Source organism: Acomys russatus, chromosome 25, assembly GCF_903995435.1.
Source record: "Acomys russatus chromosome 25, mAcoRus1.1, whole genome shotgun sequence".
NCBI classification, from domain to species: domain Eukaryota; kingdom Metazoa; phylum Chordata; class Mammalia; order Rodentia; family Muridae; genus Acomys; species Acomys russatus.
The window spans coordinates 26,284,419-26,290,034 of record NC_067161.1 but is presented as its reverse complement, the minus strand read 5'-3'; the positions used below and the strand labels follow the sequence as shown (position 1 = coordinate 26,290,034).

The following is a 5,616-nucleotide window of genomic DNA, read 5'->3' as shown; positions in this document are numbered from 1 at the left end:
AAAAATGCAAATGTACAAAATTACAAAATTCCCTGCAGCGTGGAAAGATGTATTGGCACACGGCTAAAAGCATACAAGATGAGGTTTGTATATTAAAGTACTGCTTGCAATAAGAAAGGCTAGAAACAGCTCATTTGTTCATCAAAAGGAGAGTGGGTGAATACACCATGGCAATCTCTGTAATGGAACCCTATACAGTTAGGAAAAGGAATGAAGACATTTTGTACTAAGATGGTACGTTTTCACAGATATATTATGTGAGCTAATGAGAACCAGAGGTTGTGTTTTATGTAACAAGAAAATAAGTTTTTATGTTAATTTTTGTTTGCAGAGAGAGATAAAATTTTTATCCAAAATTAAAGAGGCACAAAGAATAATGGAATTATCCCATTTGTGGAAAAAGAGTTGGCAGTCAGTGTGTTATATGAAATAAGCCAGGCTCAGAAATTCAATATTGCATGGTTACTCTCACATATAGAATAAAAGCTTATATAAATTTATACATATATAATGATACATACATATATAATATATTAAAATATATAAATATATAAATGTAAATATCCATAATGAAAGCAGAGAGGAGAGGACGAGGACCAGGTAGAGGGAAAGAGTTGGAATAGGGGAAGGCCAGGATTGACTATGAAAAAAGTACAATGATATTTGTGTACAAAAATATCATAACAAAACTCATTATTTGTATACTCATCTAAAATTTTAATTAATAATTAAAATAAAAAGTTAGTTACCCAGTGGTTGTATAATGTTATACCACTTTTAAGTTTTTGGCTTTTTTTTTATTTAATAAAGTTTTATTTTCCCAAATGTACAACTGATTGAACCTGGTCATCCATCTTCACCAGCAGCTGGGGCATCTCCACCCTTTGTGTCTTTTGTGTAAATTACTTGGCCTCTGTGCTTTGAAACCATCTTGATAAATACTTTACTAAGTAGCTCCTGAAGGCTGCCCTGGCCAAGGAACTGCGAATCTTCAGGCTCTCAGAGACCACAGCTGGAGTAATAAGCTATAATAAGTAGGAACTTCCTTGCAGAATTTGTCACATATGGCTTTGTCAAACAGGACTAGATTGTTGAGCTTGTCCCGAACTTTGCCTTTGGACCACTTTTTCTTTTTGGCCTTGCCATGAGACTTATTTACTGGGTCTTCATCTTTTTTGGCCGACTTTCTGGCATCTTTCTTTTTCTTGTCGTCCTTGGGCGGCATGGTGAAGCTCAGAGGGTGGCGATGACCACTGCAGCCTCACAAAGATGTCGGGGGAAAAAAGAGCCACGTTAAGTTTTTGACATGACTTTTAGAATAGGTAGCATCCACGTGGTTCAGAAGAATTTGAGGAACACCTTTCTAAGTTTCCCTCTGATTCTCTATCCCACATACAAAGCTTTTAAGTTCCTGTTACTCTCATTGTGTGTTTATGACCTTTTGCTTTTTCTCTTCTGTCTTCTGGTGGAAGTGATGCCCCATTTTTGGGGTATTAACTGCTGACTCTGTGACTCTGGAAATCGGCCTGATAGAGCCAGGGTCTTTGTGTAGAAAGGTTGGACAAATGTAGATGAGCTACAAAAAGTTTCTAGAAAAGGCTAGAACAGACAGGTAGTAAACAATTCGACTTGTTTATCATGTCATTTCTGTCACAACCCTTCAACTCTAGAGCAGTGGTAGTAAGCCACAGATGCCGTGCAAATGCATTGGCATGGATGGCTGCGTTCTAATAAAACTTTATTAACAAAGCCAAACAGGTTTGCCTGATGTTTTGCATTTGGCCACCAGGCTATAGCTTACCAACACCCAAGGTAGCCAAGAGACTTCCCAGGAGTTTATAAGGAGGATGTAACTCATCTGGTCTCAGTGAAGAAGACTGAAAGTAGGCACTATATTGATCATTGAAGGTTACATAGTGTTTGAATGAACAGAGGAGAAATGACAAATGATAGAAAGTGTCATCACCCTTTCCCGCAGGGTTCTGTATTTGAACATTTGGTCTCCAGGTAGTGGTCCTGTTCAGAGAGGTTGTGGAACCTTTGGGCGATGTGGCCTCTCTAGGGGAAGTCAGTTTGATTGGGGTGGGCCTTAAGGTTTATAACCAGCCTCCACTTCCTGTCCTGTGTCAACTTCCTGAGTTGTCAGCAGGTAGTGGCAGCACATATCTCAACCATGGAGCTGTTGGCTCCCATGCTCGCCCTGGCACAGTGGACTGTAGCCATTCCGACTGGAACCTCAAACAACCCTTGCTCCCTCCCATAAGCTGCTTCTTGCCAAGAACTCTAGTGACAATGGTCACAACAATGCCCCATAATTATTGGGAAAAGACCAATAAAAATAAAAATAAATGTTTGGAGTCAGGTAGGGTCAGGGTGGGGGATGGGAAGACATTTAAAGAGAACTATTTGGTTGAAGGAAGCAAGTCATGTCAAAGAGAAACATTCTACAATTTCAGGGCTAAAAGGGCCTTTGTTGTCATTTGCTTCTCATTGTGCTGATGGGGATGAGCCAGGTGTGAAGGGACATTCACATGATTTCAGTGCTGGGGAGAAAGAAGCAGTGGGACCAAAAGTCTAAGACTAGCCTGGTATGTACAGAGAGACCCTGGCAAAAACAGCACAGCACAACAAAATAAAACCAAATGCAATGACAAAAACTAGAACAACAAATACATAAACGAGAACACAAGCAAACAAGTAAATGTAAAGCCTGGAAAGAGCTGACGATCGGTGTGCTTTAGCACCAAGCTTAGAGGGCCTGCTTGTCTCCCTCAGCTGCACGGCCTGATGGCATTTCAACACTTTCCTATTCGAGTACTTATTAAATTAACCAATTTCCTGTTTGCCACGCGACCAGATGTTGCAAGAAGAGCTCCCGTGGGATGCAGTTAAACCTCACCCTTGCGTACCATACCATTGTGAAATAGCACGTTGGTGAGGGAGTGGCAGTTGCCTAGCCGAGTGCCAAGATCTAGACATGGCCTCTCCCTCTCTTCTCTGTTCCCTTTTGCTACCACCACCCTGAAATACTGGAGTGTGAGGGGCCAGATTCTTGTATGGTGGCCATAGTCGTCTGTTGACTGGTTCTCAACTGAGCATTTATCTAGTGCCTGCAACTAAGCACAAGTCATGAATGAGGCAAGCAGGCTTCCGATACTGGGATGCTTCCATTCTAGTGGGCTGTGTGTTGGCAGATGGGAGACATACATACACGGAAACAAAGGAAAGTCAGGTGAAGAGAAGAGCTGTGGTCGCATCAGAGCGAGGTACAGTGGCAGTCTGTAGTGTGGCTCATTTAGAATGTATGCTGGATGGGCACTGTTTTGGGATACTGGCAAGGCAAGGCTCCTTGATAACGTGTGTGCACTTGGAGTTGCTCAGAGGCCACCTTTGCGGAAATTGGTTGTGAGGACCCACATGGTCTTCTTGGAGAGCTGTATTTTCCTCAGATGACTGGACATGCTTCCTTCATAGGGCAGACCTTCTCGGGCTTGAAGAGGCATAATATCTGGGCCACAAAAGTGAATTCTTCAGGAGAAAGAAAGATGCATTGCCAGGAGCTCCTTCAAACTCAGCAAATCACAAGACCATGAGGACATGACTATTGTACTTCCATCTTGGGAGTGAAGGGTCCTGATGAGTTAAGGCCTCTTTGTCCCACATTGATGGATAGTCTTTCCTTCCTTCTGAATTTTTCTGAAAAATGGTCCCAAATTACTTCTTCTAGTCATGAGGTCAAGGGCAGAACCCTAACATCTTTTTCTCAAGGCATAGTTGCCCTTATGGAACAAAATGAGAGAGAGAGAGAGAGAGAGAGAGAGAGAGAGAGAGAGAGAGAGAGAGAGAGAGAGAGAGAGAGAGAGAGAGAGAGAAGGCTGGGAAGGAAGAGGGCATGAGAAAGAGGTGCCTGGTGGGTACCAAGGCTCCTTGAATTTACCACAGGCCCTGTGACAGAACAAGATGAAGAAGACAGGCTGAAGAGAGAGGGATAGCTGGGAGCAATGGTTTAAGAACTGACAGAACAGAGAGACCAAAACCACAACACAGTTAACATTTTCACTGGGTAATGTTTGATTCTTTAAAAAGCCCCTAGTCTGAGGAGGGATCTTCCCTGGGCAAAGGGTTCTATTCTAGACAAGAAAACGATTTGGGTGGACCTTGGATGAGGTGCATCCCATGGTGCTGGAAAGCCCGTAGGCTGGCTCTCCTTTCCTTTTGGCCACAGTTATGAAGTTCGGTACAATCACTCACCCTTGCTCATTTCCAGACAAGCTCACAGAGAAGTCCGTGCCAATGCACTCAGTTGAAAGGCGCTGCGCCAAGATTCAGACCCAGGCCTATCTGATCTCAAACTCCACAATCATACCAGATCACACAGGTGGCTCTAGCAGACAGTCACCACAACAGCACTAAGTGTTCTCCCTGTCAAGTCTATCAGGGATTTTTTAAAGCAAGAAGTCATGTCTGGGGATTTGCATTTTGCGCTCTCTCTCTCTCTCTTTCTCTCTCTCTCTCTCTCTCTCTCTCTCTGTGTGTGTGTGTGTCTGTCTGTCTCTATCTCTCTTTTGCTCTGTGTGTGTTTGTCTGTGTGTCTGTGTGACTCATTCCCCAGATCTGAATTTGACAAATTCCATTTTGCTTTTTATATTTTCTAGTTGGTGTTGAGGTAAAGCTTACCCAGTTTTTCATATGGGTCTTACTAAACTTGAGCTCTATAAAGGTACACAGCTGTGCAACCACTGCAGAGCTCAACCCACCATACACCCTCTGTGCTTTTCACCAATCATAATCACCATTCGGTGATGATGATAGTGATGATGATGATGATTTTCTAGTGTAACCCAGGCTAGCCTAGAACCCTCTCTGTAGTCAGGAATGCCCCTAAAATTAAATCCTCTTGCCTTTATCTCTGGAATTACAGGTGTGCATCATCACGCTCACTTCGTGTGCTGCTGGGGATCAAACCCAGGTCCTCTTGCATTCTAGGCATGTGCTTTACCTTTCACCTACACCCCTATCCCTGACAATCACCACGGCAATATTATTTCCCATCGGATGCTAAATAAAACTGTAAAGTTTATATTCATCCTAACTTTTTTTTTTCCCCAAAACTGCCTCTAAGACATTCATCTATGTTTGGATGTGGGAGTGATCTAGTCTTTTTCACTTCTATGTACTCAGTTGTTAGGCTATGCCACAGTGTATTTATCTTCTCTGTTATTGATGAATAGTCAGGTTGTTTCTGGGTCTTGGTATTACGAATATAGATGCTGTGACTACCCACAGCCTGATGACCCAAGGTTGACCTACATGGTAGAGGGAGAGGGCTGACTTCTAAAAGGTGTCTTCGGAGCTCAACTCACATGCCACAATATATATTTAATATACATATTAAAACTATACATATGCTTCATATACATAATCACACATGTATGTAGTTATATATAAGTACACATATAATGTGTTATTATATATATTAAAACTACATATATTCTAGAAGAGGCTGTTGGAGTTTTCATTACTATGAAAGATACCCTAGGTAACATCTTAAATGGATAAAAGAGTATCCTGGATCGTGGTTTAAAGATTTCAGGCCACAGCAATGCAGTTCTAATG

The 5,616-nt window shown here is 42.2% G+C and overlaps 1 pseudogene; it reads right to left on the bottom strand.

Moving 5' to 3' along the window:
* Positions 1–846: 846 nt before the first annotated feature.
* Positions 847–1,225, bottom strand: LOC127208653 (40S ribosomal protein S25-like; annotated as a pseudogene).
* Between the last annotated feature and the right edge of the window lie 4,391 nt (positions 1,226–5,616).